Below are 10,349 nucleotides of genomic sequence, written 5' to 3' on the forward strand. Positions count from 1 at the left end.
CGCCAGTACTAAATACCAAAGAAGAGATTCAAAGCATGCATATGGGCGTGGCACGCCAGAGACTGGGCGTGGCACGCTGATACAAAATTCTAGAGAGCTACAATGGAGGACACAAAAGGGACGTGGCATGCCAAGCTGGGCGTGACACGCCTGACTCATCAACCACTATAGGCGTGCCACTTGAGCAAAGGGGCGTGGCACGCCAACTCTCCATCCCAAGAAGAATCTTCACTATGGCGTGCCACTTGGTATCGAAGGCGTGGCACGCCAGCCCAAAGAAGTCATTTGGGCGTGCCACTTGAGAACCCAGGCGTGGCACGCCAAGCTTGAAGAGTTTACAAATCTATGGGCGTGCCACTTGAGCAGCATGGTGTGGCACGCTGGTACAACAATCCAGAGAAGGGGCTGAATGCAATTGAAGACTGGGCGTGCCACTTGAGCAACCAGGCATGGCACGCCAATGCACAAAGGACCAAAAGCAAGGACTGGGCGTGCCACTTGGTATCGAAGGCGTGGCACGCCAACCTTGGCATTTTACTATGGCGTGCCACTTGAAGACTGAGGCGTGGCACGCCAACCACTGGAACCAAGACAAAATCATGGGCGTGGCACGCCAGCCTTTAGGCGTGGCACACTGGTATAAGTTTCCAGAGAGGATGAAGGAGGCCAATTACATGGGGCGTGCCACTTGGTATCGAAGGCGTGGCACGCCATTTACTATTCTTCATTTAGGCGTGCCACTTGAGCAACTAGGCGTGGCACGCCAGTGTCATTCAAGAGAGAAGCATAGGGGTGTGCCACTTGAGTTCGTGGCATGGCACGCCAAACAGAGCAACCACTCACTCACAAGAGGAGCGTGGCACGCTAGACCCTGGGCGTGCCACGCTAGTTCAACTTTCCAGAGAAGCCTAGCCAAGCATAAAGCAAGGGCGTGGCATGCTAGACCTTGGGCGTGGCACGCCAATACAAGTTTCCAGAGGCAAACAGAAGTGAGAAAGGCAAGGGGCGTGCCACTTGAGTTCGAAGGCGTGGCACGCCAACACAAGAAATCCACTATGGCGTGCCACTTGAGCTCGAAGGCGTGGCACGCCAAGGTTGAAAGAGGGACGAGCATGCCACTTGAAGGATTAGGCGTGGCACGCCAGGCTGGAAATGAAGAGCACGTGACACGCCAGAGGCATGCCAGCCACACGCCAGCTGAGAAGTCATGCTTATTGAGTGTTTTTTTTCCCTCCAAAATGTAATTTTCTTTTTTCACTTTTGTAATTCTTTTCTTTTACTAGGAGTAGTATAAATACCCCCAAGGAGTACTGAAGAAGGGGGTTAAGCAGTCAGTTTTAGATCCACTTTTACACTTCACTTTTGAGTACCTTTTGAGCTATGAGTAGCTAACTTCCCTCTCATTGAGAGAGGGAGCTCTGTTGTACTTGATGGATGAATGATAGTGAAATTCTTCTTCTCTTCATCTTCTCTTTGATTTGCTAGAAGGAATTTCGTTCTTAATGCTGAGTGTTCAATTATCTTGGGAAAGAGATTGAATGTAATTGGGTTTCATGGGAACCTTGGGAAAGGAAACATAAAACCTTGCTTGAAATCCCTTCTCACACTAGAGTAGAATCTGGGTTTTGGTGTTTGGATATGTGACATATAATCCTCCCTCTACTTGGACCTATGATGGTGTGTGGTATAATCAGGGACCAAGCATATCTCTCTTCATGAGCAATTAGACCAAGGAATTGGCTATTGATCAAGATCTGAGAGATTGAGTCACCAAGGGATTGGGGCTCAATTAATCATGATTGCCAAGAGGTCAATGAGTTGCATGATTGAAGAGGATATAAGCTAGACTTGATCCAAAGAGACAATATCTCCCAATCTCAATGAATTTCCCCATTCTTATCTATCCATTTCTTTATAGCTTAATTTTACATTCAGCAATTTCCCATTCCCATTTACATTCAAGTCATTTATGATTCTGCACTTTACTTTCTGCCATTTATATTTCTGCACTTTATTGCTTTTCTTTATATTCTAGTCATTTATATTTATGTCATTTACAATTCTGCACTCTACAATCCTATTGATCTGCTTGACTAATTCATCAATCGATTAAAACTACTCGAATTTGCCAATCTCTGTGGATATGATCCCGCTCCACTGTGGGTTATTACTTGACGATAATTTTGGTGCACTTGCCAAAAGGACTAATTCACCAATTTTGAATGGGGTGTGAATTTTTTGTCATCAAGTTTTATGGCGCCGTTACCGGGGATTGGCTTAAATTTGACAGTGATAAAATTAATTAGAGAGCTAGATTAAGCAATTTAAATTTCTTGTTATTTTATTTTATTTAGCACCTTTTATTTTCTTTTATTTTGAGTTCTATTTCTTTCTTCTTTGAGTATTTTTTTTTATACATACTTCCACTCTTCTAACTGTTTGATTAATTACACCACTCACACTAACATCCACTTTAACAAGAGTAATTTCTTCATTCTTTTTCTTTCTTGCTTTTTGCCTTGTTGGTTGTATGACAGGTAGAAGAAGCAGTGCTTTTTCTTCCTTTGATTCTGAACCTGAGAGGACCTTCCTTAGATTAAGGAGGGAAGCAAGAGGGAAAAGAGTTGTTGGTGCTGAGGAAGAGGAAGAGTATTTTGAAACAAACATGGAGGAGAACTTGGAGAACTATCATGAAGAAGAAGCTCACAACCATGCCAGAGAAGGTCTAGTAAATCATGAAGGGCAAGAGAGGAGAGTCTTAGGCTCCTACATCAACCCAAGCCCAGAAAATTATGGCAGCAGCATCCTAAAGCCAACAATTCATGCCAATAATTTTGAGCTGAAACCTCAACTCATCACACTTGTTCAGAACAATTGCTCATATGGAGGAAGTGCCCAAGAAGACCCTAATCAACATCTCAGCACATTCTTGAAGATATGTGATACTGTAAAGTCCAACGGGGTACACCCCGACATCTACAAACTACTCTTGTTCCCTTTCTCACTCAGAGATAAGGCAGCAAAGTGGTTGGAATCATTCCCCAAGGATAGCCTAACTACATGGGAGGAGGTAGTGAATAGATTCCTTGCAAGTTTTTACCCTCCACAAAGAATCATTAGGCTGAAAGCTGAGGTACAAACTTTCAAACAACAAGATGGAGAAACACTCAATGAGGCCTGGGAGAGATTCAAAGATCTGACAAGAAGATGCCCACCAGAAATGTTCAATGAATGGGTACAACTACACATCTTTTATGAGGGACTATCCTATGAAGCAAAAAAGGCTGTGGATCATTCTTCAGGAGGCTCACTCAACAAGAAGAAAACCATTGAAGAGGCCATAGATGTCATTGAAACTGTAGCTGAAAATGAGTATTTCTATGCTTCAGAAAGGACTCAGAAAAAGGGAGTGCTAGAGCTCAACTCTGTAGACACTTTGTTAGCTCAGAACAAAGCAATTGCAGCTCAAATAGCAGCTCTAACAAAAAGGATGGAGGCCAACCAAGCCTCAGCAATTCAGGACCAAACTCCTCAACAAGAAGGGAATGCACCAGGATCTGAAGGTGACTGGAAACAAGCTAATTATGTGAACAATTCATCTAGACCTCCATATAACCCACACTCTAAGACATACAACCCAGGTTGGAAGAACCACCCAAACTTTGGGTGGAAAAATCAACAGAACCACAACCAGGACCACAACAAGCCTTATTCATCAAATAAGCATTTCAACCACAACCCCAACTATCAAACAGGGAACCATAGACCCTACCACAACTCACAAAACACATCATACCATAGTAACCAACCCACACACAAAAACCTTAATCAAGATGCACCATCCTCAACTATGCAACCATGTGAGATCAAGAGCAACTTTGAGAGAATGGAAGTTGCAATAGCACAACTGTCCTCACAAATTACAGGAGCAGTCTCCACCCTCATGGACAGACAAGCACAAACTGACAGAAGGATAGATGCTAATCAAGAGGAATACATGTCAAATCTGAAAAATCAAGGCGCAGCAATCTCAAAGTTGGAAGCACAAGTGGGGATTTTATCGAAGCAAATCCCACTTCCCACACACATTTCCTAGTGATACTATGGCCAACCCAAGAGCGGAATGCAAAGCCATTACTCTAAGAAGTGGAAAGGTTGTAGAAGAAGGAACCCCAAGCAAAGACAAGCATGAAGAAGTTGCAGCAAAGCATGGGAACAAAGATGAAGAAGAAATCCCTGCTCCACCTCCACCAAAACCAGTCTTGAAGCCTTATGTGCCAAAGGCACCATACCCACAAAGACTGGGAAAAGATGGGAAGGATGGCTAGTTTTATAAGTTTTTAGAGATCTTCAAGAGGCTCCAAATCAACATACCATTTGCTGAGGCATTAGAACAAATGCCATTCTATGCTAAATTTTTGAAGGAGCTTATAACCAAAAAGAGGAACTGGGAAGCAAAAGAAACCATAATATTGACTGAAGAATACAGCGCCATCATACAGAAGAAGCTGCCTCAAAAGCTGAAGGACCCAGGGAGTTTCCAAATTCCCTGCATCATAGGAGATATCACCATTGAGAAGGCTTTGTGTGATTTGGGAGCTAGCATAAATCTTATGTCCATAACCATGATGAGAAGGATGAAGATTGAGGAAGCCAAGTGATAAACCACTATTTTATAGTTTATAATGTGTTTAATTGTGTGGTTTTATCATGATCTTTACCCACTTATTCATATAATTAGCATGTATTTATATTTCCTTCCTAAAATTATTACATGATTGAAAACTTGCTTCCTAGAGACTTTTAATTATGTATTTTAATTCTCCTTTATTCCATTCGATGCCGTGATCTGTGTGTTAAGTGTTTCAGGATTTATAGGGCATGAATGAATTGGAGATTGGGAAGGAAGCTTGCAAAAAATGGAAGGAACACAAGAAATTGAGGAGATGACCAGCGAGAAGTGACGCGGCCGCATGGCTCACGCGACCGCGCGAAAGAGAGGAAATCGCAGTGACGCGGCCGCATGGCTCACGCAACCGTGCGGATTGGAATAGCACAAGTGACGCGGAGGCGTGGACGACGCGCCCGCGTGGCAAAGCAAAACGCCGAATGACGCGTCCGCATGAATGACGCGATCGTGTGACGTGCGCGATCTGCATAATCTGCAGAATTCGCTGGGGGAGATTTTAGGCCCTGTTTTGACCCAGTTTTCGGCCCAGAAAAGTAGACTAGAGCCAGAGAACATGTAGAAACCAACAACGACATTCATTCTACACAATTTTAGTTTTTAGATCTAGTTTTACTCCTCCTCTAGGTTTTCTCTCTACACATTCATAGTTCATAGGATTTTATTTCTATTGCTCTTTGCATTGGGATATTGAGAAGAGTTATTACTTCATCAAGACTTCGTCATTCTAGTTCGTTTTATTTACTTGGCTTTACTCTTCCATGTTCTTTAATTTACTCAATTTTACTATTGGATTATTTTAGAATTTATTAATACAAGAGTTACTTTTATTTTTAATTAATTCCTTTGAGTTTTATTTATCATGTCTTTCTTTAATTCCCTTTCATATGTTATGAATTCTACATTCACAATGAGCGAGTAGTTCCCTAACTTGATGGGGAGTTGATTGAAAGGAACCCTTGAGTTGGGGTGCTTAAAAGAAAAATTGTAATTGGGTTTATTGTTGGAATGTTCTCTAGTCACTGACACTAATCCTTTTTAATTGAGCGGATTGGGACTTGTGAATAGAAACAGCATTCCAACTTGTTTGACTTTCCCTTACCTAGTAAGGGATAACTAAACAGAACAACCTTCAATTATCAATTAATCTTGAGAGTACTGCAACAAGAATAGGGCTTCCAACTAATCTACTCCCAGTCAAGGCTTTTATTTAAATTACTTAATTTCTCCAATTTAATTTCCTGTTTATTCAACTCAAACTCTTTTTGAAAATATCTGATTAATAAAATAGCACACCTTTCTGCAACTCGTTGGGAGACGACCTGGGATTCATACTCCCAGTATTTTAATTTTAATTCTTGTGACAACCTTCTAAATTGATAAGTGGAATTCTGGTTGGTTAAGAACTATACTTGCAACGCATATCTTATAACAATTCTTGACTCACCAATTTCCGCCACGTCACCAAGCCAACAAGAATGGCACTCCAATTGGCTGACAGAACATTTAAGTTTCCACATGGAGTGGTGGAAGACTTGCTAGTGAAAGTAGGAGAGTTCATCTTTCCTGCTGATTTTGTTGTGCTGGACATGGAAGAAGAGGTCAACACCTAGATTATCCTAGGAAGACCATTCCTATCTACTGTTGGAGCCATCATCCATGTGCAAAAAGGGAAACTAGTCTTGAGGTTGTATGAAGAGAAAATGGTCTTCAATGTCTTCAAGCAATGAGTTACCCTAAGGAATCCATAGGAGAATGCATGCTGGTAGACACCATGGAACAAATAGTTCAAGAAGTCTTGGAAGAAGAACAATGTGGAGAAACCATTGAGCTGGAACAAGCACCAGATGGAGAATCACCACAAGCAACCATGAGAAACTCAATCATGCCAACCATTACAAGCAACAAAGATGCAGAGCCACCAAAACTAGAACTGAAAGCACTATCACCCAACTTGAAGTATGCATATCTGGATGCTAACAACACCCAACCAGTGATCATAAATTCAAGTCTGTGTAAGGAACAAGAAGAGGAGCTCATCCAAGTGCTGAGACAACACAAGGATGCCATAGGCTGGACACTTGCAGATTTAAAAGGGATCAGTCCTTCAATATGTATTCATAAGATCTTTCTTGAAGAAGATGCCAAACCTTCAAGACAACAACAAAGGAGGCTGAACCCAACTATGAATGAAGTGGTTCAGAAAGAAGTGTTGAAACTATGGCAAGCAGGGGTGATATACCCTATCTCAGATAGCCCTTGGGTAAGCCCGGTGCAAGTAGTCCCTAAGAAGGGAGGGATCACTATTGTGGCAAATGGGAAGAATGAATTGATACCCACAAGAACAATGACCGGATGGCGTATGTGCATTGACTACCGGAAACTTAATGAAGCCACCTGGAAGGACCACTTTCCCTTACCTTTCATGGACCAGATGCTTGAAAGATTGGCAGGACATGAGTACTATTGCTTCCTTGATGGGTATTCGGGCTACAACTAAATTATTGTAGACCCCAAGGACCAGAAAAAAACTTCATTTACTTGTCCATATGGTGTTTTTGCCTATAGGAGAATGCCCTTTGGATTGTGCAATGCACCTGCAACATTCCAAAGGTGCATGCTCTCCATTTTTCAGACATAATTGAGAAGTTCATAGAAGTATTCATGGATGACTTCTCTGTATTCGGGAACTCATATTCTGATTGCCTATACCATCTTGCTCTTGTGCTAAAAAGGTGTCAAGAAACCAACCTAGTTTTAAACTGGGAGAAGTGCTATTTTATGGTGACTGAAGGGGTGGTTCTTGGTCACAAGATTTCAAAAGATGGTATAGAAGTGGACAAGGCAAAAGTGGAAGTAATTGAAAAATTACCTCCACCTTGCAATGTCAAAGCAATCAGAAGCTTTTTGGGACACGCTGGGTACTACAGGAGATTTATCAAAGATTTTTCAACAATTGCAAAACTCCTTAGTAACCTACTTGTCTCAAATACTCCCTTTGTTTTTGATAGAGAATGCATGATAACCTTTGATGAACTTAAGAAGAAACTCTCCTCTGCACCTATTATAGCACCACCAAGCTGGGATCTTTCCTTTGAACTAATGTGTGATGCATCTGATTTTGCTGTTAGTGCTGTTCTAGGATAGAGGAAAGACAAGCTAGTACATGTTGTTTACTATGCTAGCAAGGTTCTCAATGAGAATCAAAGGAACTATACCACCACGGAAAAAGAACTTTTAGCTATAGTTTTTGCTTTTGACAAGTTTAGATCATATCTTGTTGGCTCAAAAGTAATTGTGTTCACTGATCATGCAGCACTCAAATACTTGCTTACCAAACAAGTCTAAGCCCAGACTAATAAGGTGGATCTTGTTGCTCCAAGAATTTGATATTGAGATTAAAGATAGGAGCGGAGCAGAGAAAAAAGTAGCTGACCACCTCTCAAGGATCCCACAAGAAGAGAAGATGCAGCAGGTAGCAGTCAATGAAAGCTTTCTTGATGAACAATTGATAATGATTCGAGTAGCTCCTTGGTTTGCAGACATAGCCAACTTCAAGGCTATTGGGAAGCTACCAACTAACATCAATAGGCACATGAGGAGGAAGCTAATCAAGGATGCCAAACACTACATCTGGGATGATCCTTATTTGTTCAAAAAGTGTGCTGATGGAATCCTAAGAAGGTGTATACCCCATGAGGAAGGGCAGGAAGTATTATGGCAGTGCCATGGATCTGCATATGGAGGTCACTTTAGTGGAGAAAGGACAGCAGCAAAAGTGCTTCAATCTGGATTTTACTGGCCAACAATGTTTAAGGATGCTAAGGAAATGGTGTCAAGATGTGATGAATGCCAAAGAGCTGGTAATCAAACCAAGAGAAATGAGATGCCACAGCAATTCATACTAGAGTTGGAGCTGTTTGATGTATGGGGGATGGATTTCATGGGACCCTTCCCAACCTCCTACTCTAATAGCTACATATTGGTGGCTGTTGATTATGTCTCAAGATGGGTGGAAGCGATAGCCACTGCAACAAATGACAACAAGGTTGTGATAAGCTTCTTGAGAAGGAACATTTTCAGTAGATTTGGAGTCCCCAGAGCTCTCATTAGTGATGGAGGGATACACTTCTGCAACAAACAACTCGAAGCACTCCTTCTTAGATATGGAGTGAAGCACAAAGTTACAACTCCATACCACCCACAGACCAATGGGCAAGCTGAAATCTCCAACAGAGAGCTAAAAAGAATCCTTGAAAAAACTGTTGGAAGCTCAAGAAAGGATTGGTCTAAGAAGCTGGATGATACACTATGGGCCTATAGGACAGCCTATAAGACTCCCATTGGGATGTCTCCATACCAACTGGTATATGGCAAGGCTTGTCACTTGCCAGTTGAACATGAACATAGAGCCTTTTGGGCTCTAAAGATGTTAAACTATGATGAGCAAGCTGCTGGAGAAAAGAGATTAATGTAACTCAATGAACTGGAGGAGTTTAGGAATCAAGCATATGAGAATGCAAAAATCTACAAAGAGAACACAAAAAGGTGGCATGACCGAAAGATAGCAAAAAGGGAGTTCACTGAAGGACAGAAAGTGTTACTCTACAACTCAAGACTCAAGTTCTTCCCTGGAAAACTAAAGTCTAGATGGTCAGGATCTTTCACCATACTCAAGGTGTTTCCCTATGGTCATGTGGAGCTCATGGAGGACAAGAATCAGAGAACTTTTACTATCAATGGCCATAGACTCAAACACTACTTGGGAGGCTCCTTAGAGGAGTAGGGAGTGAGCTACAAGCTCAGCTAAAAATGAAGGAATGTCAAGCTAATGACAATAAAGAAGCGCTAGTTGGGAGGCACCCCAACACTTTATCCTTTTTTATTTAGTTACTTTTCTTAGAAGTAGTTTAAAAATTCGTTGCACTAGGTAGTTTAATTTTTAGTCTCTCATTTATCTTACATTACCAATATTAGGATTAGTTTACAATTGCAGATTAGAATGTTGATTTTAGCTTTGGTAGCTAGATTTTCTTTACATTTTTTTCTATTTCGGAATTGCAACTTGATGAAGGCATTCATCATGATGAGTGATTGGGCTGAGGACTAGCTAAAGTGCTAAGTTTGGTGTGGCCTCTCACAAACTTAATCTAGGCTTACAGACAATTTATATCTTGATTTGAAGAGTAAGTCCAAAGATTAAGTTTGGTGTGGCCACCACCAAGAATCATCTAGCAGCTCAAATCACCCAATTTGAAAGCACTTAATGCTTTGGGTAAAAACATGAATGTGGTTTAATGAATTCAGAGGAATTGGAATCAAAAGAGAATGAAAAGATTTATGTTATTCCACTCTTATGAACATATTAAATACACAATGATAAAACCAATTTATTGAGATACCAAAAAATTAAGTTTGGTGTCCCAGGGGACACCCATCAGTTGCAATCCAATTTATTCTTGATGAGAAGGAATGTGAAAGGGTTCTTTTGTCATTACTAATGGGGTTAGTTTCATTTCAGGAGAGAAGATGGGGTCCACATGGTAAACAACTCACAAAGCAAGGAAGTCAAAGTGTACTTACACTTTGGAACTCAACACACGCAGAAGACACAGTAAGAAAAGAGTTGGCGCCTCTTCCCACGCTAGGCGCCACTTCCTAA

This window comes from Arachis hypogaea, chromosome 15, assembly GCF_003086295.3.
Source record: "Arachis hypogaea cultivar Tifrunner chromosome 15, arahy.Tifrunner.gnm2.J5K5, whole genome shotgun sequence".
In the NCBI taxonomy this organism is placed as follows: Eukaryota; Viridiplantae; Streptophyta; class Magnoliopsida; order Fabales; family Fabaceae; genus Arachis; species Arachis hypogaea.